The sequence below is a fragment of the Mustela erminea genome, chromosome 6 (genome assembly GCF_009829155.1).
Source record: "Mustela erminea isolate mMusErm1 chromosome 6, mMusErm1.Pri, whole genome shotgun sequence".
NCBI classification, from domain to species: domain Eukaryota; kingdom Metazoa; phylum Chordata; class Mammalia; order Carnivora; family Mustelidae; genus Mustela; species Mustela erminea.
The window spans coordinates 62,756,066-62,783,449 of NC_045619.1; the positions used below are offsets into that span (position 1 = coordinate 62,756,066).

The 27,384-nt window shown below is 37.2% G+C and overlaps 1 protein-coding gene across 3 annotated transcripts in view; it reads left to right on the plus strand.

Annotated features, from left to right (window-relative positions):
- The window catches only part of PDE3A (phosphodiesterase 3A), a 317,096-nt gene that overhangs the window by 201,244 nt on the left and 88,468 nt on the right, over positions 1–27,384 (plus strand). The gene's annotated exons all lie outside the window — the stretch shown is intronic.

Here is a 27,384-nt window from a genome sequence, read left to right on the forward strand (position 1 = left end):
TACTTCAATCTTATTCATGGTATAGGAGTTTTTCTTTACTCCCATTGTAGGGGATGAACTAAAAGTTTGCTTAAGAGTGCTGCCCCATGATTTTATATTGTCATCAAAGCTACTGATATTTTTTAATAAGATTTTACACTGGTGAATGGAGGTTGCTCGACAATTCTGTTTGCAGTTTAAGTAATTGTCCCATTTTGTGTAGAAGGCAGCCATTGTGTAAAATTAAGTAAATCCAAGGAACTCGTGCTAATAATTACAAAGCAAAATCCTGGCACAACATTAAAAATATTAGTGAACTGAAATTATCTCAAAATTTGCAAAAATGAAGGTTCTTGTCAAGTTTGATTTTTCCAGATCAGAGGGTGTTTTGTTTTATTCTGTTTATTATTTTGTTTTTGTTTTGTTTTTGTGATGATGCCTTATGCAATGACCCATTCCTGGAAAACTCTCAGTATTACAAGTCAAAGCTTATTCTTACTTTACTGGGAATCTGCAGGTTTTCAAACTTGAATCAAAATAGTTTGCTTCCTGAATTTTGTGGTCCAGTGATTAAATACTTCTGGGTGACTGTTCACCCTTGTATCTCTATAGTGATTTCCATTTAGGATTTTGAAACCATGCTTCTTTTCAAATCATTTTAACCCCAGATGTACAGAAAGTTGCTTACACAGCATCAGTGATACACACTTCAGTGAGCAATTAAAAATAAAGGTTTGGGAGAAAAACTCTCAGAAGGAGATTGTGAGTGAGACAAACAGATGGAATAGAAATCTCAAAAGCTAAGCTAGTGTGATCATCAGAAGATAAAGAAATATAAAAGCTCTAGTTGTCCAAGGATTGAAACAAAGGAATGGAAAGAAGCTATCAGAAATGATGCAAAAGAGACCCAAGGGAAAAAGGGTTAGTAAATAGAGGAACGATCACTCATGAGTTGAGACAAGGCTATGACCATTGCAGCTGCGTGGAGAAGGAGAACATGCATAAAAACATGCATAAGAGCCCTTTGATCCCGGGCATCATGATTTGTGATGGCGGGGGGGGGGGGGGTGGGTTTGGCAGGTTTAAACCCATTTTTATTACTCATCATCACTGGTTAGGATTACGGTGACTCAGTGCCCTAACTTGTTGGCAGTTCTCTCGTATATCAAGAATGCAGCAATGTGATATGTATTTGTTGAGTTTTTAGGCCTTGTATGGTTTAAAAAAAAAAAAAAAATCTCAACACATTAAGTCAATTTGTGAACTCTAGTCCTAGAATAATTTTGTTTTCTTTTTGACATAGAAATACAGCATGACTTTAAATAAGCTTTGGTAAATACTGTAGTATCGTTCCAGCAGTCAGGTTTATTTTATGCTGAGTATGGCAACCCAACACCCCAAATAGTAGATTTTTAATGAATATTTCCAAAATAAGTTAACCTTATTAGAATTTATGAACTTAGAGTTTCATCTGTTCAAGTAGGTTTTCTTAAACCAGGGTGCTTTGAAGAAATCTCTATTAATTCATAATAAAATACAGCAACCCCCTAGGATTTATTGAAATGATTTCTAAAGCATAAATCCTAAGACCAAAAAACCTTTTGTTTTACTTATGCTATTCCTCTGCCTTCCAGCTTCTCTATTTCAAAGCATCCAGGTAAGTTAAGATTCCCTCATTTTAATATCCGTGATGCATGTTTTAGGGTGGTATTTTATTACTTGAACTGTAAACAGCCATTATTACCTGAGGGAAATTTGTCATGTTGGTTTTAATTAAGGAGAAGATAGAATTTAAATATATCCTTTCCCTTGGGACACCTGGGTGGCTCAGTTGGTTAAGCAGCTGCCTTCGGCTCAGATCATGATCCCAGCGCCCTGGGATCGAGTCCCACATTGGGCTCCTTGCTCTGCAGGGAGCCTGCTTCCCCTCTGACTCTGCAGGCCACTCTGTCTGCCTGTGCTTGCTCTCCCTCTCTCTCTCTCTCTCTGGCAAATAAATAAATAAAATCTTAAAAAAAAAAAAAAACTCTTAAAAAAAAATATATATATATATATCCTTTCCCGTATAGAAACATGTGTTCCTGTCCTTCTCAAGGCCCTCCCCGCTTCTCCCTTTGCTCTCATGACATGGACTTTGTGAGAGCAGGCGTGCTCTTGTCTCATGAAGCAGAGATCTGAAATTTACATAAGGACTTTAATAGAAACTTGTGACACATGATATGACCAGGCTTTTCATTATTTTTTGCCATTTATTTGGCTTTAAACCAATGGAACAAACTGAACTTGGCATTGCTATTTCTGTTCAAAAAGAAGAAAAATATATAATTTTACTATTTCTTATGTTTTGGTCTTGGCACTGTGGCTTTTGTTTATGGAAAAAGACAGGAGAGGAAAGTGCATTATTTTAACTTCACATGATAAATAATCTTACCAAACTAAAATTTCCTTAAAAAGCATTTGTTCTTTTTTTTAAATTATCATTATTGCAGTGCACACTGTTACTTAGTGCAAGCTTAGAAAGAGAAATAATATTAATAACATCTTTAAATAAACATAGGTTTAAATACATCATTGAGATTATATTATATGTGTCCCATTAGATTTCAGCTAGTTTCTGTGCCTCTGTGAAAGGGAAGCATCTCATCTTATTATGTATGTTAATTCCTTTTCATAAATTTTTATAGTAAAAAGGAAAAGCATTTAGATTTACTTTTATTAAAAATGATAATGCACACTTATTGTCAAGATGGACATGTTTAGCTACTTTAAAACATTAATTATTTTTATCTGAAGTAAATTTATTCCAAATACTATTAATGGAAAATAGGAATAAAAGTAATCTCTGACTTCCAGGTGTTTAAAGGAAGTTCTGTTTTCATCATTTTATGCCCTCGTGATCATGAAAATTTTAACTGGTAGATGCAGTATAGGAAGTAAACAATCTTCCCAGAATGAACAATGTACATGTACATAGCACATAGGAGATGCTGTATTACTTTGAATAACAAGGAGTTGAAGACTTTCTCCCTTTTTCTGTATTATCTCTCAAACGTGCAGTAAAGTACAGTGAACAATGTACAAGAACCAAATGCTCACCATTTAAACTTAATAAACATTAACATTATGCTATATCTGATTGAAATATTTTATTCATTGATGATTGCTTAGAGGTAGTCTCATTAAGCTTTTTCATAATGTGTACATTTTGTTTTCTCATTAATAGATCTATATTTCATTAAATTTATTTTGCTATACTTGACCATGTGGAAATTTACAGGATATGGGAAAAATTAGTTTGGAGTATATGGAAAAGAATTACAGAATATGGGAAAGATTAGTTTTTTAAGAAGATAAGCAAGATGCTGGGGTTTTTCGCATGTAAGCAGAGTACTTTAATAAATATGTATACAAATACTATCTACTTTAACACCATTTAGAACAAGCTGGTGGTGTATAACCAACCTAGTAACAAAGATGTATCCAGAAACACATTAACAGGTAAATGCATGAGTGCAGTCATAAGCATGCCCTATATTAAAAATAAAATCATCTCTTTGGAGATATTAAGAAAAGAATATAAGAAAATTTATTAACATTAAATATTTTCTTCTAAATTGTTTTGGTAATTAGACTTAAAATTTCTTTAAATCGTATTTTAGAAAGTCATCCCTGTGTGGATCCATCAGACCAGCTTTTTTTTTTTTTTAATTAAAGATTTTATTTATTTATTTGACAGACAGAGATTACAAGCAGGCAGAGAGGCAGGCAGAGAGAGAGAGGAGGAAGCAGACTCCCCGCGGAGCAGAGAGCCTGATGCAGGGCTCGATCCCAGGATCCTGGGATCATGACCTGAGCTGAAGGCAGAGGCTTTAATCCACTGAGCCACCCAGGCACCCCCATCAGACCAGCTTCTTAAAATCAACTTTATGGAAAGTAACTATAAAATTGGAAGTGGATGTTATTATCTATCCCTGAAATGTCATCTAAAAGTCTTAATTTCTGTGCCTTGTGTATAAATATTTAATGGCTATTTTAATGGCTTAAAAGATGAAGATGTTTTATATATTTTTATCTTAAAAGTGTGTTTATTTTTGTTGGAGTTATTTAGAAATACTATATTCATCTCTTTCTTCAAAACCTTGCAAGGGCTGCCCTATTTGCATATACAGTAAATAGTTTTTGCAGAACAGGGTCAAAAAATAAAAGAATTATAAAATCCTTTAAGACACCACCCTACTTAACATTTTTATCAATGATAACATAGACAAAAAATGAATACATATTTTGGTGTTACAGATAATAGCTAACATGTGAATGACAGAGTACATTTTCATTAAACTCCAGTTAAAATACTAAAGTAATAGGGGTATCTGGGTTGCTCAGTCAGTTAAGATTCTGATATGATTTCTGTTCAGGTCATAATCAGTTTTGTGAGACTGAGCCCTGCCTTGGGCTCTGTACCAGGCTTGGAGCCTGCTTAAGTTTCTCTCTCCTTCTCCCTCTACACTGCTCTCCCCACCATAAGTAAATAAATAAAATAAAATACTAAACTAATGAGATTAAATTGAAGAGGAGGAAATAAAATTTTGCACTTAAAATTTTTAATAAAATTCTAATATGGAAAGTTCCTGCATCTTTTTATAAAGAAACGAAGAAATAGAAAATAAGACGTCAAGATCTGGGTAATTTCAAGCCCAAACCATGGCTTTCCTAACAGGAAGTGCTACCTTGGGTTTCATTAGCAGTGGTTAGCAACAGCATACAGAGCAGGGTTAATCTAACAAAATCTGCACTGGCCAGATGCAGTGTTGCATTCAATTCCAAATGCCAGATTTCAGGAAGGGGATTGAAAAGCTGATCCACTCACACAGAAGATCATCATGTTTAGACAATGTGGGAGAAAAGAGCTTTCCTGGCTCATCAGAAGTGTTAGGATATTGAAGGGGAGTACAAGTGCATTCAGATTCTGATTGAAACTGAGGAGGACATCTCTGGCTTAGAAATTGACTTAGACTCAAATCAACTTAGAAATAGTATCAGGTAATAAATAGTGTCCTTGAATATGAAGGTGTTTTGATTGTTATGGAGGATGGTTTCTATTAGAATCCTTGAGTTGACTTCATCAGTGTGTGTGTCCTGATTGTTTCTGATCAGTGATGAATAGTCCGAGATACTGAAATCTCAACCTCCTAAATTAGTGTGCCTCAGAAAAGAGTCCTGTTATTATGCTCTTCATTTGATGGAAATTTCCAAATCTAGGCAGACCATAAGTTTTGAGCTCAGATCTGGACTGAACAGAGTACATACATATAATGATCAGTTCCCGTTGGGGAGCAGTTTGAAAGCTGTCATTTCCCAGGATTAGTGATAACCATTCAGGGTCGCCCAGGGAGTTTATCACAGATTCTGATTGATGAGGTTTTAGATGGAGCTAGGAAACCTTCCTTTTAGATGTTTCCCAGGTGATGTGAAGAGTGCCCATGTATTCCATCGTTGACTTAAAGGAGATACAGTGGATGGTGAATGGATTTCAGTGCCAAAGCTAATCTTTGTCTCACTCCTGCCTGAAATTCTAGAGTTAAAGTGACATTTCTTACTGTTCCCTCCTGGTTGATCTATAAACTGTGAAAGCTTACATTTTGTAGTGATATTGGTCATTTATTCATTAGTATGAATGAAGCGTAACGGAAGTGTTTGATGAGGGAAGGTATAAGGGCAAAGAAACGAAGGCACCGGATACTGGAGTTGAAAGACAGAAACAACACGGATGGCTGACAGTGGTTTCTCTTTCCCCAACTTAAGGTACCAGGACAGTAATTTGACAGTTCCAAGAAGAATTGTTCGTGGTGTAATCTACATGAGTGATGCCCACCCCCCTCCGAGCTGTGCACTGTACAGCATGAACAGCTGTGCATATGGCCCTTAATGCCTGTTAAGTCTATTTCTACACTCATAACCAAATGATTATTTTAAAACCTAAACTTGATTGTGTCCTTCCAATTAACTCTCAGGAAAAGGACAACAAGGCCTATTACTTTCTGACTCCTAGCTTTCCACTAACATCTTTGCTCTTTCTCTAAAATAGGTCAGATTTCCTAAATCATTGGATGGCGTTGTTATTTCACTTCTCTCTGCTTTTATAAGTGTATTTTCTCTGCCTGTAATAAGTGCTTCCCCCTCTCTCCCTCTCTCTCTTTTTTTTTTTGTCTTCTTAAATCCTCCTTCAGTACAGTTGAAACATTGAGTACCAACATTTGTTTAAGCATTAACTTTGCTCCCACAAGACATTTCCATCCATCATGCAGTTGTCATAGAACTTAGAATATTATGCACAATTTCCCACCAAACGAAAACTTCTCATTTTCAGGAACTAGGTCTGGTTTGAATCTCCCGTGGTGACTGCCACTCAGAAGTTGTTCAAAGAATGTTGAGTCATGAAGGAGTCAATGGGGCAAACAGCGTGAAATCATCTGAGCATGTAGAACTGTCATTTAACCTGCGTCATGATTTGTCTCCAGTGTGGCCTTGCTTTGATTTGAAGGAGAACTGGAGTCTTAGTTAGTACTCAGGAAAAGCGTATTTTGAAGAAATGAGAATTGTTCTAACAGTTTCTGAACTTTAAAAAGTATCTTATTACCGATCAGGGGTGGTGCCAGTATTTACCAAATTGTAGAGCTCCTACTCCTTAAAGGTCTGAATAACTTTTTTTATTCTGTAAGGGCTTTCAATAGAAGTTGCAGTAGGGAAGAACTGAAAAACTTTTAAGAAGGAATACAGAAAGTATTGGAAATCAAATTTATGTTGAATGTGTTCAACTTGTTTCTTAAGTATATTATTAGGCTGATTTTAATGTTAATTTTTTAAACAAATATATAACCTGGAACCAGAAAACAAACAAACAAACAAAAAACCTTCACAGACAAAGTTCTAGAATGATTTATAAACTGTAACAAAACTATCTTAGAATGTTAGAGTATTTTATTAGCTTAGAACTCTTCAGTAACATCCCAAATAGAAGCCCAATCTCTCTACCAAAAGTAAAAGATTAAAGTGTTGTATAATCTTTATCCAGTAATCTACATTTACCTAAAGATGGAGAGTGTCTTTTTTCTGCCCATTTTCCCTATTTTCTTTCTGCATTGATTGCATATTTAGAATTTTTAAGGTTCTAATGTTAACATTTATGGAAGAGTATAAAAATAGAATATAAAAATGGAAGAACATAATAATACCCTGTCACCATAGCAGGGAGTAATAAATATCTCTTGAAAGAATAACTATTTAAGTAGACAGGTCATTTAAATATAAGATATACAGGTGATTTTAGTGTTTCTGGCAAGATTATTCACCTCTGTGACTGCCCAACTCCAATTCTATAGTTCAGACATATTTCATGCTTTACTTAGAAGTTACCTTTGTAAGATGTATGAAATGCAAACTCAGAAAGCATCAATATAGAATGTCTTTCCCCCATATTGTATTGGTTTATCTTGGACTAACATACTGAATTGGAGATTCCTCCTGCCTTTCCTTTTCATTAACTTCGATGGGAGTGTTTTCCTATTTAGAAAATAGTTCCTCATTGCTTCATGTGACAAAAGAGAAACGATTTGAAATAAAAGATTAAAAACATATCATGAGTTAACTGCAGGAAAAAGAAACTAGTATTCATTGATATGTACTTTTGTACTTTTCTTTTCTTTTCTTTTCTTTTTTTTTTCTTTTTTTTGCCTGATTGGGCAAGGTACTTAATTCCCATGATGTATTTTAATCGATAAAGTAATTCTGGAAGGCCACAGTTAACTTAGTGATTTAGCGATGGTTTTAGAGCACCTTCTGTGTGTGGGTTTAGTGCTAGTGGGGAGGCAGTTCCATGGAAACAGGGCAGATGCATTTTGCCCCTTAGGAAGCTCACATTCGAGAATTCTTGATTAAATTACACATGTACTCCTAAAGAGAATGACTGGCCAGAAGTCACAAAGCTAGAAAGGTGTGAGGTTGTGTTCAAACCCATGTCTGAACAGAGTGCTGCTTTTGACTCTACTCTGCTGTGTTGCCTTTTCACCGAGATATATTTGATACCTGATTTTACAGTTTACAGATAAGGTAAAAACACTTTACAGATAAGGTAAAAAAAAAAAAAAAAGATTGGTTTTTCATACCACTGCTAATTACCATCTTTTAAAATAACCCTTTTTTTATTGAATGAATTGTGAATCCTTAATTTTAATTACAAGCAGAGCCCTGTGTTGGGATGGAGGTTATAAATTGAGAGTCTCAGAAATTTAAATAACTGCACGGTCAATCTCTGAGCACTGGGTTTTCCAAACAACCTTGTAAATGTGCAGGAAATAAACATTTCAGAGTGCTTTACTGACAAAAAAAGGTGGTTTGAGGCAACACAAATACACTACTGCATTTTCTGCTGCCAAGTCTGCCTTGTATAAATTAGATTTATTACGTACAGTGCATGAAGAAGTTTTGCTCCAAACCTGTGCCGCTCTCGTACCTTTCCATCTTACCACGTGTGCAGCAGGACTGTGAAAGAGCTTAGTTTATTTATGATTGACTAGAAATTACCTCTAAATAGGAACTTTGGAAGACCTCTCAAAGTGCTACAATTTTTAATTTACCCACGGAGGTAAAATTTCCTATACCTCCTCTTCTTAAACCTGCACATGTGTCAAAGCAAAGGGTTGTCATTAAATTTCCTTGGCATTTTATGAAACTACACAGTTTAGAGTAGTATAGTCCTGCAGAATTCCACACTAACTGAAATGAAAAACAGGTTGGTGTAGTTGTATGGAGAATGATGTTTGAAGTAATAAAGATCCCAACTCCACCATGAAACACGTATGTCATCTTAATACCATATTTAGCTTCTGGAAGTCATAATTTTCTCATCTGGAAAATGAGATAATATCTACTTTGTAGGGTTGTTCTGTGGATAGAGTATATTATAAAGCATTAAATCAAAAAGAGTATCTGGAATAAATATGCTCATTTAAATGGTAGTTTGAAATATCTCACCAGCATCTGCTACTCCCCGCACCTTTTTCTTTTTTGTTCAAGCATGATGTATGGCACGAAGGACCCAGGCCTTCCATCCATCTCTCACAACAGATACTACTCATTTTCCCTTGGGCCTTAGAGAACCAGCTTTTACAGGGTCACATTTGTCAAAATGCCCTGACCATATCAATTAAGCATTTTTCTTTGCTTGTGTTTCTTTCCCAAAGTCAGCAGGATCTCTCATGAACCATTCCACCGAAAAGCTGATTAGCTCAAGCTTATTATTACACAGATTTCTTTGGTATATGAGAAATGGTATTATAATCAAGCTCCAAAATGGAGTGATCTTCCTTCCAAATTTCTATAAATGTCATTTAACATATTATTTATTGTATTACCACTGATGACAGAGGTAAGATCAATGAACTCTTACTTGGAATGCCCACTTCTCAGGTAATTTATGAGGATGAACTATATCATCATTCATAAAGTATTTCACAGGTATTTTCAATGAGAGTATTCATTTTTATGTTCTATACTTTGCAAAACAAATTTAAGGCTAAATTATCCTCATTAAATTTGGATTTTAACTTTTTAAATTAATATTTTTGTTTACTTAGAATGTGAAGCAAAATACAAGCTTACATTAAGTAAATTTCAACTTTCTTAAAAGTTACCTAAGCATTTCATTAGGGCTAATATATTATTTAAGATTAAGTTATAAAACTAATTAAGCTGTAAAAAAATGATTCAAAGCCGGAAAGGAGAAGAAAGTTCTGATAAATAACTACAAAAACTGATTTTTAACCTAACTATAGGAAGAGTTGTTTTATTTTGTTTTTGTTTTTGTTTTTTTGACCATATAAAGCATTTGGATAGCCCTGCCAGTTTGTTTGTTTGTTTTTTAAGATTTTTATTTATTTATTTGACAGAGATCACAAGTAGGCAGAGAGATAGAGGGGGAGCAGGCTCCCTGCTGAGCAGAGAGCCCAAGGCTGGGCTTGAACCCAAGACTCTAAGACCATGATCTGAGCTGAAGGCAGAGGCTTAACCCACTGAGCCACCCAGGCACCGCTGCCAGTTGGTCTTGATGTGTACTTTGGGTATTAGCTGATTAAGCAACTTTAAAAATCACCTGATGCTGGGCGCCTGGGTGGCTCAGTGGGTTAAGCCGCTGCCTTCAGCTCAGGTCATGATCTCAGAGTCCTGGGATCGAGTCCCGCATCGGGCTCTCTGCTGAGCAGAGAGCCTGCTTCCCTCTCTCTCTCTCTCTGGCTGCCTCTCCGTCTACTTGTGATTTCTGTCAAAGTAATAAATTAAAAAAAAAAAAAAAATCACCTGATGCTGTTCACCGGTAATAATGTGGACTCATAGATGGGAAGTGTCTGGGAATTTTATCTCTCTATATAAAACTTATTAAATAATTTAATATATAACTTATTAAGCTCTATGATTGGTATCATCTTCAGATCTCCATTCACATAAAATTCTTTTTCTGCTTTATTCTGAATTATATCATATTACAAGATTGTGTTAAAATTAGCAGTTTATGCAATTTTCACTCAGAGGCTGTTTCTTTCACTTTGTATCTTTTTAAAGCCCAAAGTACTTGAATTTACCTGATAAACAAGCTCTAAGTACAAATTGCAATGACAGTACCATATAGTTTTGTACACACATGATGACTGAAAAGATCTTTTTTAAATGTACAAGTACACTCAAATGCATAAAACTAATAGAAATTAGGTCAACATTTGCATATATTCACAAATCAAAGAATTTAACTATTGCCACATCTTAATTTGAACTTTTTATTATGATAAACTAATCTCTTAAGTGACTAGTTACTGAGAGAATTGCTTAAATTTTAGCATTACTGGTCTGTAAGTTTTCTAAATGTGGTTTTGGGGTAAAATATCTTACCATTCTGAGGCAGGAATTTGAGAACAAAATTAGTTTCAAATATATATTGAGTTGTGAGCAGTATTTCATATGTTATAATCTTTACGTTGTCCACTCAGTGTCAGATTAGCAGGAAATAGCAAAAATGACAAAAATAAAGATGTGAACATCCTGAAATAAAGACAGACTATATGCAGACTAAAAACAGAGGGATGAGTAGCTTGGGAAGTGTTAAGATATCTGGAAAACAGAAAATAAGGATTGCTTTGGCCTTAGCATAATGTGAAAGGACTAAATCCTCTACCAGCAATAAAAAGCAAAGAGGAGCTGACTCTGAGCAATAAACACTCATTTATCAGTGGAAATAAGATTAGACAGTTTTCATTTTAAAGATGTTCAATTTTTGGAAATTTAAAAATATATAATTTGTCTAGTTGAAAACAGTTTTCTTGTCAGTTACCTAAAAACATTGATAATGAAAATATTACATGTCCTTCTTAAGTCATATGCTTTTATGGGCACAGATGGACTTTCTAATTTTTCAAGTGGAATATGTCCAGTTGTTAGAATATAAGATTCAGCAGTTACATGAAATTACACAAAGGAATAAAAAGTAAAGGATAAATTGATAAAAATGGAATGAAAGTCTATTTCCCAGTTTCTACTTTTAGATCTTTAAGCTTCAGAATCACACAGAGGTTTACAGTTATTTGTAATTTTTGCTAGGCTTGTCTTTTACATTACAATTATGGCACACAACTATATATTGTTCCAGTAAGTGTTCATTGAGAGGATATTTTCTTTTTTTAAAGATTTTATTTATTTGAGAGAGAAAGAACACAAGCAGGGAGAGGGACGGAGGGAAAAGCAGATTCACCACTGAACATGGAACGTGACATGGGACTCAATTCCAGGACTCTGGGATCATGAACTGAGCCACCCAGGTGCCCAAGAAAATATTGAATATTTATTTGGTATTAAGTGCTATAAATGTGAGAATAATTAAGCATGATTCTTATATACCTGAAAGGAAAAAAAAAACAGCTATACCTCATCCATCAATTCAGTAAATCATTCATTGAATGTAGTGTCCTTTTGAGTGGCAGACACTGTCTTAGGCATTAGAGACAGGAGTACAAACACAAAACTTCCCTGGTCTTGATCTAATGGATGGAACAGAGACAAGGGGGTGTGGTTGGTCCTATGTTGGCAGTATGGTCTGAGAATGATAGAGCCAGTAAGAAAGACATAAATACACTAGATAGGGCATACCTGAGAGAAAGGAGGTGACCTTTAAGTTGACTCTTGAGAGTTGTTTAGGAGTTGAACAGGGAAGGGGTATGGGGGACTTCTTATGCAAAGGCAAGGTATATAAAAGCTTAGCAGATAGTTACCTCAGTAAAATAGAGCAAATCATGCTGGTTGGGAAGTGGCTTAAGACCAACAGAGGCCACATCTTGCTGGTCCTTGCTTTTTTTTTTTTTTTTTAAAATTCAAGTGTAATTAACATACAGTGTTATGTTAGTTTCAAGTGCACAGTATAATGACTCAGCAATTCCGTATATTACTCAGTGCTTATAAAGATAAGTGTACTCTTAATTCCCATCACGTGTTTCATCCATCCTTCCACCACCTCTGGTAACCATCTTTTTTTCTCTATAGTTAAGAGTCTGTTCTTATTTTTAAGTTAGTCTCCTTTTTCTCTCCCTTTTGTTTGTTTTGTTTTGCTTCTTCCACATGAGTGAAATCATATGGGCATTTGTCTTTTTCTGACTGACTTCACTTAGCATTATACTCTCTAGATCCATCCATGTTGTTGCAACTGGCAGAATTTCCTTCTTTTTTATCGCTGAATAATATTTCATTACACATACACACATACATACCACACCTACTTTGTCCATTCATCTGTCAGTGGACATTTGAGCTGTTTCCATAATTTAGCTATTGTAAGTAATGCTGCAATCAGTTTGGGGGCATGTGGTTTTTGATTTTAGCCCTTCTGTCAGGTATAGCATGATATCTGATTATGGTTTAAATTTGCATTTCCCTGATGATTAGTGATATTGAGTGTCTTTTTATATGTCTGTCAGCCATCTGTATGTCTTCTTTAGAAAAAATGTCTACTCAAGTCCACTGCCCACTTTTTAAATTAGATTATTATTATTATTAGTTTAGTTTTAAATTGTAGAAGTTCTTTAGGCACTTTGGATTCTAACCCCTTATGAGATGTATCATTTGCAAAAACCTTTCCTGTTCAATAGATTGCTTTTTTGTCTTGTTTTTGATCTCCCTCACTGTACAGAAGCTTTTTATTTTGGTATAGTCCCCATGGTTTAATTTTGCTTTTGTTTCCCTTGTCAGAGGAGACAATATCTAGAAAGAGTTTCTACGTCCAGTGTCAGAGAAATTACTGCCTGTGTTTTTCCTCTAAGAGTATCCTGGTTTCAGGTCTCACATTTAGGTCTTCAATCCATTTTGAGTTTATTTTTGTGTATTATATAAGAAAGGGGTCGTTTGGTCTTTTTGCATGGAGGTGTCCCGTTTTCCCAATACTATTTGTTAAAGCTGTTGTTTTTTTTTCCTCCCATGGTATGTTTTTGCCTCCTTTGTTGTAGATTAATTGACCATACAAGCATGGGTTTATTTCTGGTGTCTCTATTCTTTTCTACTGATCTGTGTGTCTTTTTTTGTGCTAGTACCATGCTGTTTTGAGTACTATAGTTGTGTAGTATATCTTGAAATCTGGGATTGTAGTACCTCCAGTTTTCTTCTTTTTCAAGCTTGCTTTGTCTAGTCAGGATCTCTTGTGGTTCCATACAAATTTTAGGATTATTTGCTCTAGTTCTGTGAAAAATGTTGTTGGTATTTTGACAGAAATTGTATTGAATCTGTAGCCTGCTTTGGGTGTTATGGACATTTTAATAATATTGTATTTTTAGATGATACTTTACTTTTGAAGGACTTTGGACTGGGAACTAACATGATTAGATCTGTAATTTAGAGAGGTTATTCTGATAACAGCATAGATAGGAGAAGGATTGATCAACACTTTGCAAAGTCATTCTGTTAACACTCAGGTAACAGATGAATTGAAAGTAAGAGATTTGAGCCAGGACACAAGTTAGGACACTCTGATGGTAATAAAGATAAAATACAAGCTAAACAATGTTATTGTCGAGTTTTAGGGGACGGTTATGTCATATCATTTGTCATGTCCTGTCCTCAGAGAGGCTTTCTTTTACAACCTCCTCTAAATTAGGTATTCCCTTAACCATTTTTCACTATTATTTACTAGCACAGCCTTCTCTTTCCTTTATAATATTTACTATAATTTATAATACTTTTAAAAAAAAACTCATTTATCTCACTACTAGACAGGCTGAACCCAGAAATGCTTTGTTTGCAGTTGTGTTCCCAATACCTCAGAAAAATATTTGGTACATAGTAGCTGTTTGATAGTTATCAGTATATGTGAAGAACAAACAAGGGATGTCTTTTTTTTTTTTTTTTTAACTTAGGCAACTAGGTATATGGCATAACCAGTCATTGAGAGAAGAAATGCAGGAGGAGAAGCAAATTTGGAGGAGGAAGAATATGGATTCAATTTTGTACCTGTAGAGATGGTTTCCTTTAGAAATGATCATCACTTAAGATGCGATTGTGCATATGTTTGTGAAATTCATGAGAAAGGAACAGATTAGAATTGTAGATTTGAAATTTTTTCTTAAGATTTGGAAATTTATGAACTAAAGCAGATGAAGTTGCCCAAAGAGAGTGAGGAAGAATTAGGAGATGGCCTCCCTGTGGTACAACATGGCTGCCGTAAGTGCAGGAGAATTGCTAATAGGCATTAGAGGAGGAAAGTATTAAATCTTCCCAAGGTACCAAGCAGAAACTGGGACAAGGACTACCCAAACAAAGAATCATAGAAGTGGTTTTCCATTCTAAAGAGCTAGATGAAGCAAATTACAGAGGGGGCATGAAACTCCAGTGCTTTGAGAGCCCAGTGAGTAATAGGTCAGCATGGTGCAGCAGCCTTCTAGGGCATGTGATCCCTGTGGGTCTAGTGGTGGGAAAGGTGGGTGAGGGAGGAACCACTGAACCACTGTGACACACCTTGTTTGCCCTACTAAGGAGTTTGGAATTTAACCAGTAGGTAATTAAGAATCATTGAAGGATTTTAAGGAAGGAGGGTTTGCTACATTAAGTTGCCCCTCCTCCCCCAATGTCACTGCATTCTGTGTTTTTCAGATCAGTGCGTATTCACGTTTGTGCGTGTTTTTGTATAACTTCCATGAGGCTGGGAATCCGAATGTGACCTTGGATTCTAACTGCCTTAGCTCCTAACTACTACCATGACTTGGGACCTTCTTTTTTTTTTTTTTTTTTTTTAAGATTTTATTTATTTATTTGACAGACAGAGAACACAAGTAGACAGAGGCAGGCAGATAGAGAGGAAGGGAAGCAGGCCCCCCGCTGAGCAGAGAGCCCGATATGGGACTCGATCCCAGGACCCTGAGATCATGACCCGAGCCGAAGGCAGCGGCTTAACCCACTGAGCCACCCAGGCGCCCCTAAATATCTTCTTTGTGTTCCAGTCTTGTTAATTTTAAAAAATCATGAAGTTGGCTGGATTAACTCTAACATCACTTCTCGCTTTACAATTTTGTGGTGGTGTTATGTGCTCTGGAAATGGAATTTGATATATACTGAAAATGTCCAGTCATTTTATTTGCCAAAAATAAGGGGAGAAAAAAGTCTTTGGTTCCTTTTATGATCATGAGAAAGCTACTGAAAAAAATGTAAAGATCACTGAAGTAGTCGTTTTCAAAACATGGGACAAAAGTGGAGATGTGAAGTTAGAAACTAGTAACAGATTTCGGTTTGAAAAGTGGTTCAGAGTGGGAGAGGAGCTATTCTGTGAAAATTCTACCCATCTTTTTACTTGTTCTAGGGAGAAACTGGGTAGCTGAGGGTTAAGGGACTCAGAAGAAATTGTCGAAGATTATTTGTGCCTTGGGTTCCACTTCCTCTCTGGGAGTTTCACACTATTCCAGAGGTCAGGGTCAAAGAAGCCTTCATAAATAGGCTATATTTCTTATGATTTTATTTTTCATTTAAGGACCGTATCAGTCAGGATAGACAAGCTGGTACTGAAGTAGGAAACAGCCCTCGACTCAAGACCGTAAGGTTTATTTCTTGTTCCATCATTCATTGTCCATCATGCTTTGGCTTGGAGCTGTGTCCATATTACCCCTCCTTCAAGACAGAGGTGGTGGAGCAACTGCCATCTGAGGCATTGCCAGTCAGAGGCAGGGGAAGGACATTCTTTCTTGGGCAGTTAAATGCCATGCCCTGACAGTAGCATTTCAGGCTTCTCCTTAAACTTGTTAACCATAACTAGGGGGCATGGCTCAACTCAAGCAGAGGAAGCAGGTAGTTGTTAGCCCTCCAGCATGTCCAAAAGAGAGGGGAGTTGGGAATATTTTACAAACACCACCTTGGTTTGCCTTTCTAGTTATCACTAGGTAAGAAAAATTATTTTCCCCAGAGGTTAAAAAAAAATTACACACATACACACACACCCATACATACATACATACATACATACACACACACTATGTCCTTCTCAAGGGAGACAGCCAAAAAGTTTCATCCAGTTAGTGTCCCGTGCGTGATCTATTCTTACCTCATTAGGGAACATGGGGCTGACATGACAAAGTGGTTTAACTTGAGTGGCTTAAACAGAAGAAATTTATGGTCTCACAGTTCTGGAGTACAAGATCAGAACGTCCACAGGGTTGGTTCCTTTTGAGAACTGTTAGAGAGTCCCGTTTGTTCCAGGCCTCTTACCTAGACTCTGGTGGTTGGTGGGCCATCTCTGGTGTTCCTTACCTTGAAAAAGCATCTCTCCAGTCTCTGCTTTTGTCTTTACATGGCATTTGCCATTTTGTGTGTGTCTGTGTGTCTGTGTATGTGTGTGTGTGTGTGTGTCTGTCTGTCTGTCTTCAAATTCTCCTCTTTACGAAGCTAACAGTCATATTGTATGAGGGTCACGCTAAAGGTCTCATCTCCAAATGTCACACTCTGGGGTCCCAGTAATATTTCAACTTATAAATTTTGGGGAACACAATTTAATCCATTAAGAGGGAGTGATGTACAGGGATTTCTGTATCAGATGTGGATGTGGCTCTATTGATCCAGAGACCTCTAAGTGTAAAAGACAGGTTAATAGCCACTTCACTCTGCACTTCACGCTCACCTATTGTGCACAGGTGGAAGATGGACAGAATCAGCATTATAAACACTCATTTGGAAAGGAATGAAAACAACTCATGCAACATCGCTAGTCTGGAATAGTTCCAAAATCTTATTAGGAAACCCTTATCTTGGGATAGTATACATTTTTTAATTAGATCTTGGTTCTGCTTCCTGGGAGAAGGCCCCTGTGTCACTGGCTCCAACCTCAGGCTCTCCTGGTCTGATTATACTCTGGGACCACTTTAAATTGGGCATTGGGAAGCATGCCCTTCTTTGAGTTCGGGCACCTTTATTTGATCACTTCCTACCCACAGAGTGTTAGGAGCTGAAGGGTTATGTTAAGTCCTGAAAAATCATTCTTTTGCCAGCATTACCCTGTCAGAAAAATAGCTCCTTTTAAAACTGATTGCAGTCAGGTTTGTATTGTTAGTTAAAGCTACAGTTGGTTTCTGCATACATGTCTTAGATGCGCTGTGTCTCTTTCTCCTTTAGACTGTATGCTTCTCACTCCCAATTTAGATGCTGATAATATGAGACTATCAGACTTTATTGGGAGACCCTACCAAAAAAGCATCTTAAGTCTCTTTTCTCTGAGTTATTTTATCATACTGGAAGGATACGTAGAGTACTGCAGCTTAATTTGGCTTTCTTCTAAGACAGCCTGGTCCATTCAGTGGTTTCAGCAATGGCTGTGATGCCCCTGTTCTGGAGTGATCCTTCCCAATGCTGAGTGATCCTTCCCAACAGGCATATTTAGCTCAGGGTCTTTCTTTTATTTATTTATTTTTTTTCTTTTGCCATTTGTGAATGGAAAGCAGTTACCTCTCCTTTCTTGCAAGTGAGACCAGTTTTTTCTGAGCTCCTCCCTTTCTTGTCCTATTTATCAAATACAGCTCACAGTCACCAATGCATGCTGCATCCTGTTTTTCAGTCTCTTTGCTAGAGCTACAAGCTCTTTCGGTGCATCTTCTACCTTCCGGAGGTCCTGGAGGCAGCTGTGCTCCCGTATGTTCCTTTCCTGCATCGCATGGACTGCCTCTTCCCAGCCTCTAAGGGCAGGTTTCTCACCATCTGCCACCAGGTCCTTAACCTATTGCCTCATGTATTAGTGATTTTCTTTTCCTTTTACAGCAAGCAACATCCCACTTTTATCTGCCAGTTTCTGAATGGCTTTTTATTTTGCCATCAGCAGTGTATGTCATGATTTAGACTGGTACCTTAGGTGATGCTTTGTTAGAAATCAAACTGAAGATCTTAGACTCATTCTATAATGTAGAGAAGGGAATTGAAGAGCCAATTAGAACTGGAGTGGGTGAAGGTATTTTTGACCAGAAGAAAAAACACATGCTTAAAAAAAGATTGGCTTAGAGCAGTGCCTGGGTGGCTTAGCCGGTGAAGCCTCCGATTCTTGTTGGTGTCGGCTCAGGTCATGATCTCCGAGGCATGATACACTCTCTCAGTCTCTCAAATAAACACTTTTTTTTTTTTTTTTAAGGTTGGCTTAGAGTTGATTCATTCATAGAAGAAATTATAAAAGCTTTAAGAAACACATTACTGTTGAGGATGGAGTGGTGGGGCCATGCATATTAGATCAAAATTTAATACAAAAGCAAAATGTAGCCAGTTAAAATTGTGTTGTTAGCGCTAAAGAGCTGTCTCTTCAATCAGATTAAGTCACTAACAGCCACGTTCTATTTACCATGTAATAAGCCACTTTGGGGGGGCTTCTGTACCACTTTTAGTGAGTTCATGATGCGGAGGGAGAGCATTCTGGGGAAGGAGCAAAGAGATCCTGAGTGATTACTGGGATTCAAAAACAGACTCCTTTCTTCAAAATTTAAAATCTGAATTACAGCAGTGAGGTACACGTAAAAGTTGAGAAAACAACTTGATGTTTTAATGGTGTAATATTGGCCATAGTGGGTGAACATTGGAGCAGAGGAAAATTGGTAGAGACTGAAGTCTTCAGGGATAATTTCACAGAAGCTGTTGGCGTTGAAGAATAAATGATGATTGGGGTGGGAGTGAAGAAAGGGTCATTTCAGAATTCAACTTTGTAACCACACTGGTAATATTAAAAATATTCTAAGGTCCAAAAGCATTTAGTCAAGTTCGTGCTATGATTTTAGCCCTCAGTGAACCACTGTGCATTTTGACAGGCAATGGCCTTCTGATTCTTTTCTGTTTCTATTTCTATTGATCACAGAGCTAGGCAGATTACTGCAAATTATATTTTGCTGTTCATTTTTCGTGACACCAAGAGCAATAGTGTGTGCTAAGTCAGAGGCATAAATGCACAGCCTGGTATTAAAGTAATGCTCCTCCGCCCCTCTCCACATACCCACATTGCTTTCCTGACACACATGCAAATATGCAGGCATTTCCTAAAAGTGACAGCTAATGGTATAAATTAACCTCCTGAATCTGGTTCTGTCATTTTCAAAAGTACTGTAGCACATAAAAGATAGTGGTGAAATATGAATAATAAATGGGAGGAAGAATGGCATGCCCTCCCACTGCTTTCAGAAGCAAATGGAGGGTTCTACTATCAAGAAAATTATAGCCTCTAGGTTGGTTTATTACTGAGATTTTCAAACAACCTTTCTTACAATGAACTAATTTAGGCTCGGGAAAAAAATAACAGAGGACGGTTCTTTCTAAATTTCCTTTTAAAATTATGAAAGGCACGCTGAATATTGAACTTCATCAGTGGCAGAATAAAGGCAAACTAGCAATCGTTTATCACCATGACAAGTGCATTCCATTTAATTAGAAGAACAGGTAAAAATGTAATGCCAAATGGAATGCTTTTTGCCTGCTATTTTCAGGCTCTTCGGACTTTGAGGTAAAATTCTAGTTTGTTTTATTTTACTAAGGAATCATTGAGCAACAGGTGACTAATACTGATACAGGTCATTGTATGAGAGAGAGATGAAGAACTAAGGAGAACATGTTCATAGCTCAGAGCAGATATGTCCACTACCACTTCACCTATTGCCTTCCCAATCATGTTAGACTTTATTGCTAAACGAGTTAAAATAGACACACTCATAGGCATTGCAAACAGAGGAACATACTAGAGCTTGCAATATTTTTCTTACTTTGGAATTGAGCATGTGGTAGATCCATGCATATGTGTTTCTAAATGTAAAATCTGTAGAGAAATTGTGAAATACAAGAATTTTACAATTGGGTGCAGCTCTATTGACTAATAGGATTAAAGAGAGATGCTCCTTTGATTTCATTTACATTCTAAAAATTTTTTCTTCGTATTATTTGGTTTGGTGAATTTTTATTTTTTATACTCTTAGCAAGTCTCTGTTCTCTGATTCAGAAACTTCTAGACACACCTTTTTAGAAAAAGATATTGCCCTCTAAATTCAGACCTAATGGAAATACCATTCTCTGATCTGTTGCTTTAAAAATGGGTATAAGAGAAAATTATTTTGTTGGAAAGAATTAAAGTCATTTTGTAAATAATCAGAAATATTCCTAGTTGTTAAATTGTTTAAAATACTTCAGAATACCAAAGTCATGGAATTAGAGTGATACAGATATACACATTATATCATAAATGATTACACTTAGAATGGTTTATCACTGATCTATAGTACAAGACATAAATCTGATACAGTAGTCATTGCAAATGCATATATTGATATTACGTGATATTGTGTATTACAGCAATAAGTTTAGGATCGGTTTTTTTTTTCCATTTTTGAGTTTGCTCTGATAGAATTCCCATTTACACCTGAGAACAAGTTCACTGTTGTAGAGTGAAGTCAGGATAGAATATAGAGGTGATAGAATAAAATGAAGTACATTTAGAAATAATATTCTCCCACAATCTTAATATGCAGAGGGGAAAAAAAAGACAATTTTAGTAACTACTAAGACTATTCTTAAAAAACTTGCCCCCAAGGAACTCTTGAATTCTGCAGAACCATTTCAAAATTACAGACCTATTCCCTATTCATGCCCTTTTCTCTTCCCCCCTCATTGTCTGGAAACTGCTTTTTGCTTGTAACCTACTCAAATTTTAACAAGTCAAGCCTCTGCCAGAATGCTGGAATTATCTCTCCAATCCAAAAGAACTCAGATTCTGAAATACTCTCCTTACCCCACCTTGTCTCATGCATGGTGTAAATTCTTGAATATAGAATATATTTTTTAATCTCCCACACTTTCTGTAATTTTGGTAAATGATTATAAATTTAGGAAGCACTAAGTATAGATATGTAATTTTTCTAGTGATTTCTAGATTGTCCTCAAGGAGATGCTTTATTTGCCTTACCATCACTCCCATGGGTGACTTCACCTGGAATGAGAGGATTGGTAACAATCTCTTTAAGCTGGATTTCACTAAGGAGAACTGTACAGAGAGGATAATGGCAAAGAGAGCATTATGGAACGAACCCAACACTGCCTGGCATCACCCCTTGCCCCATCACTCACTATACATGTGCCCTTGAGCAGGTTATGTTAACTCTACAAGCTCCTCTGTAAAGTGTGTGTAATGTTAGTATCTTCTTGCTAGGGTGATAGGAGGACTTCAATGGCATAATTTATATTGAATGTTAAATTAGTCCCTGGCATAAAATAAGTCCTCAGTAAGTGCTGATTTTTATTCAATTTCCCTGTATTATTTTTGTTTGCCTTTTTTCAAATTGATCAATGAAACTATTTTAAGAAGCTCTTAAAAATCAGCTCTCATTTTTATAGTCTCCAAGTAGGAGAAAACGCAGACGGAATGAGATACACATTAATTTTAGTATAATATAGAACAGGAAAGCCACTTAGTTTCTGTGGAGAGCTGTGAATACAGAAAGGCGTTGGACCGATGGGGACAGAACAAGGGCTGACTAGCAAGGGCCAGTCTCAGCCCAGGTTCAGAAAAGTCCTCTAATGACTCCAGCCTTCCAGTGTGAAACGAGCCTGCTTTGTGAAGTGAGGAAGTCCTTGTTGCTTTCAGCAGAAGAGGATCCCAAGAAAGACCTGTTGCTCCTGTTTAGCAAAGTCACACAGATGGGTGCAGTGTCCTGTGTCCAAAGTATGACTCTCAATGTTACAGGTTCTGGAATTTCTTTTTGTGAGGTAACTATAAAATCAAACTCTGGAATAGTAAGTCATTAGAGATTCACATATGAGCGGGATAAAATGTTATCAACTCAAAGTCACATAATAATGTGGTCAGGAGATGATCAATTTTGGTCAGTTGCCCAAGAAACTATATTAGATAGTGCATGACGTGAATCCCTAATTTTGGTCAAAGGAAGTGGAACATAAAATTATTGCCACCTGAATGTGATGTCCTTAAATTTCTTCTATCTCTAGAACGTTCCCATCTCTATAAGGTTTAGCGGCATCATTGCCCAATACCAGGACCTCTCACTTCACCTTGACAGGCTTCACACATACTGATTGTTCCTTGGTAGCAGCCAGTATTCCTAACTTGATGTGATAATGCAAGACTCTTGATGAAAATATTCTTTTTAAAAACCGATGATGAGACTGTTGTGCAAGTTCTCTTGTCCTTTCATACATTACAATCCTGGGAATGACTCCCAAATGAGGATGAGATGTTTTATGTTGACTCAAACTGAGGCTAGGTCTTAGACAAGACAAAGCTTGTTCTGTCTAATGGATCTGTCTCAAGTGTGCTATTAAAATTTTGAATATCTTTTTCTGGTGATTTTTATTTTTTGTGTCCTTGCTTTCCTTACTCTTTAAATGTGTTAACTGTTTTCTGGACAGTTTCGGAGTCTGTTCTCTTGTTTTCTCTGCTATTTTATTAGAAGAAAAGTAGTTTTCACTTAAAGGCGGTTATGATCAGGTGAGGCACACAGAAACTTCTTTGCTTCTATATTTTATTTACTACTTTCTAGAAAGCATATTAGACCTTTTCCCCATTATTAAAAGCCTAAAGGTACAAATCTAATTGTTCCTTGATCTTATTCATTCTCCATTTACTAAATTGATATTTTCCTTTGCCTGGTTCTGCCAGGACCTCCTGAGTTTCTAATTTTGCATCGTTAAACCAATACACACAGCTCATAAAAAACAATAGTTACCAAGTGACGGGTGCTTTTGAAAAACTTGCTTAGTTTATATGTTCAGTGAAGATGTTACCTCTAAATCAGCAGCTGCTAATGACCTTTTGTTCCAGGGAGCTGTGAGAAATCCAGATGGAGTCTTGGAACTGAAGCACAGTTTAGGCTTAGCCCCGAGCTGGTATTTTTCGAATGTACCTTGTTGAGTTTTATCTTGTGCCCTCATGGACTTATTCTTAGACTTTTCAAGATTCACTTCAACTTTAATAATAGGTTATTTATTTCCTTGCCTTCTCTTTTCTGTTACCCCTTCTGCCTTCAGCAAAGCAACAGAAGGTATTAAATACCTCGTAAAGCCTACAGTGTCCACAGGCCTGCATTCCGTTTGGCTACCACTGTTTGCCCATTGAAGGGCCTTTAGGAGTTCACAAAATCTCTCTGCATCTGATTCTTTTTATGAAAATGGTAGTAACAATTCCCACTTAATCAGGTTTTTGTTTTCTTACTAAATGGGATAGTGTGTATAAATACCAGCACATTACCAGGCACATAATAAATGTTCAATACATCCTAGGTGTTTTTCTCCAGCTATAAAAAAGTTATCTTCTGGATTTTTTTTTCTTTGTTGTGCTTGTCTTGCCGCCTTTCCTTTCTTTTACTCCTTCCATAGCCATCCAGTGAACACTTAATACTTGCTAGGCACTAGGACACAAAGGGGAATAAGACTCCCCCTACTTTACTGAGGTTCTGACTCTCATGGGCAATGGACAAGCACCATCAAATGTGGAAAATAAAATGAGGATGTGTGCAAAGGGCCTTTGTAGAGCACAGCAGACATGGGTCAGCAAAGGCCTTGTGGAGGACCAGACTTGCTGGACTAAAAGCTGAAGAGATAAGCAGGAGACTTGACGAGAGATAGGTCTTCTGTACAGGGCAAACAACATAATCCAGAGGCACAAGGCAGCCTGTTGAGAACAAACCACATATATTTTATAAAAAGAAAAAGAATGGCAAGAAAACTGATGGGGAGAGAAGAGCTCAGTCCTACAAGGCCTCAGTTTGGATATGCCACACTCCCTTTTAGAGTTAGGGGGAGCATGTTTTCAAAATCTACATCCCTACCAGAATTTCTTCTCCGCTATCCTCCACTGCCATGTGTCCCTTACTGACTTTGCTCTTTCTACTCATGCGATGGTATCTTATTCCTCAAGTGAGTAGAAACAGGGTAAAAGTTTAGTACATAAGAGGCCTAGAACATTCATAGTCCTCCTATCTGTACTTCACAATCACTCACCTAAGTTACAGGATGAATGGATTTTCATGACAAATTATAATTGGAAAAATGATGCTAAAAGTTCTTTTCAGTAGTAGATGTTTAAATTTTTTTAAAAAACTAACAAGTGAAAGTTTTAGGAAAGGTAAAGTATTAGGTTGACAGTACTATATCTAAGCAAACCAAGACTGGTTAATCTTACTTAATGGACTTATCCTTAAAATATAAAATTGTTTTTCCAAAATATTTTACATTTGGTATAGGTCTGCCTACGTAAGTAGTATATATCCATGATATGGATAAAAGTACCTGAGTCAGATGTGTATGCTTTTACCTTCAAAGACATGTATTTGGAACCTGAAAAGGGCTGATTAATTGGCTTTTAATGAGACCAGTTTACTCTTTATAGTTAATGGTGTTTGTCCATTTCTGGGAACAGACTAGGTATTGTGAGTATCCAACTTCTCCCCTGTAAACAAAAAAGCCATAATAAATGATAATAATTTAAAATGTCTATCTTCTTTTATACTATGTATAAATATGAGTGGTTTTTTAAAATTTTGTTTTAATTAGGGCTTCTGGAAGGGATTTGTGTTGGAGGGTGTTTCTTCTATAATTGTGTTTCTTTGACGAGGTACAAATATTTAGTTCACTTACTTGCTTTTTGTTCGATAATTTAGAAAAATTTGTTTTCCATGGAGTTCTATGTAGGGCAAAATAGCTTGGTATCTGTATCATGTGATTTCTAACACTGAAAGAGAACTCTGTCCATCTAAGCTTCGAGTGAACTATTAAAAGATGTATGCAGACATGTAAGACCTCAAGCCAGTGTATTGAGCCTGGGCTGCCGAGGTATTCTCCGTGTGACCCTGGGTGTTTATTTACAGGGAGCACAGAGCGCATGTGTGGAATCAGAAGTCAGATTCATAGTTTTTCCTTAACACCTCTAGCCTTGGAATAAATGTACTTCAAGTCCTAAAACACACATAGGAAAGACTTTAAAATGTCTCTTTAATGAAAGGATGCTCTCACTGGAATTTGGAGAGCTGGGGCCAAATAGCACTGCCGTTCTGATGATAGAGCTGGTTCTTGAAACGGGCAGACGAGAAATAGAGCAAATCTTTTAAAATGGCTACTTTGCCCCTCTCCTTCTCCACTACTAAAAGTTGGAGCTTTTTGCCAGGGAGGAGGGGAGAACAGCGTTGGGGGTGGAAGGGAATGATGAAGAAGGCAGTGGGGGCAGCTGTTTTTCTGTGCCTGCTGACGTCAACGACATTGCCAGATGGCATTTGAATGTTTTGCAAAAAGACAGGAGCCTTTTATTACAGCTGTCACATGGGGTTTCATTCATTTGCATTCCCAGAAGTGGTCCAAAGCTTTCCCTAACTGTAGCAGTAATGAGGGCTCTGTACCTTCAGAGACGCAGAGAGCCTTTTGTAGGATGTTGTTACCCTAAGTGGCTCTGATAAGGGACTCATGCGCAGAGAATGGAGTATTTCACTGTCCGCTTCAGAAGGCCATGAGCTACTCAGCTTCAATTAGGGCTATAATATGATCATTCAAAAATCTTCTCTGCAGAAGGTCTTTTGTGGGTCCTGACAGCTTTGGAAACATACTCAGTAGCACCTGAAGGATTTAAAATGGTGACAGTGAGCTCTAGAGAAAAACACAGGTTCTGCATATTTATCCCTGAACTGCAAAATACCTCATGTGTAACAGACCTGCGCATGTGTACAGACAGCGTGGCTGTCGCCATCTTGCCCCATGCTGCCTGTCAGCCCCACACCACTGGGAGGGACAAGGAAAACAACGAACTGGTAGGAAAATCTGTAGTCCAGTCATAGAAGAAGGAAGGGAGCTTGGAAATGCCATGGGCCACGCTCAGGAATGGAATCCAGGTCACACTCTTGAACCAGGCTGACCTGTCCCGGTCATACTCAATGCTTCCCACTACCAGAAATGTTCATGTTTTACTAAATGGAAAGGACTGGAATTTCTCAAAATTTTAACCCACTGGGTTATCAAGTACATTTTTAAATACTTCCATCTGGGACAAGTAATTGGATGAACTGATTTCCACAGCTACTTTGAGAATGATGAAAGGGATAAGGTACTTATACCAGAGAAGGTCTTTGTCATCATTCCTGTAACTCACATTACTTGTTACCACAAATACCAAAATGATTTGCTCTTTTAACATTGAGTGTGTTTCCCTGGTCACTTCTTCCTCCTTACCTGAAGGTAATGATGTGATAGAATGTTTGGGTGGTTGTGGGTCTGTGTACTGTGCTGAACTGAAGAGCATCTAGTATTTCAAGAGAATTGGAGGCGAGCAACCAGAAAGGCTTGAGGCTAGCCTATATTCCCTGGTGTCAGTCTCATGCCCACACTGGCAGTGATACTAGAGTACTTAGAGTGGACTGATCATCTCAGTTTGGTCAAAAATCTTTGGCCCTGTTGTCAGTGGCAACACATGGTGTGCGGACATGAAGACTGCTGGCTTGAGTGAGGGCCAAACAAAGCCGTTCCCTGTGTGCCCTGTTGTGCAGCCAATGAAACCAGTAAGGTTGCTCTTTCTGTTCATTGCTCCAAATGCATATTCACGCTCAGCCATGAAATGTTTTCAAATATGAACAGTAAGAGTGCAGTTGTGGGGAGTGTGTTCATCTTATTTTAATTTCACTTTCTGGTTCTGCCTTAGGGTCTAGGGAGATTTAGGAGATGATGATGAAGAGTTTGAAGGTTTCACGTAGCGCCTTTCAGGTTCCTCTGATTCCTTTCCCCCTCTCATCCGCCACAGGCCCATGGGGTGGCATGAAGGGTGTCTTGTATTCCCAAGCAGATCCAGAGCTGAGTGGTGGCATGAGGTCAGGAGCAGGGAACATAAAACCTACATCAAAGGAT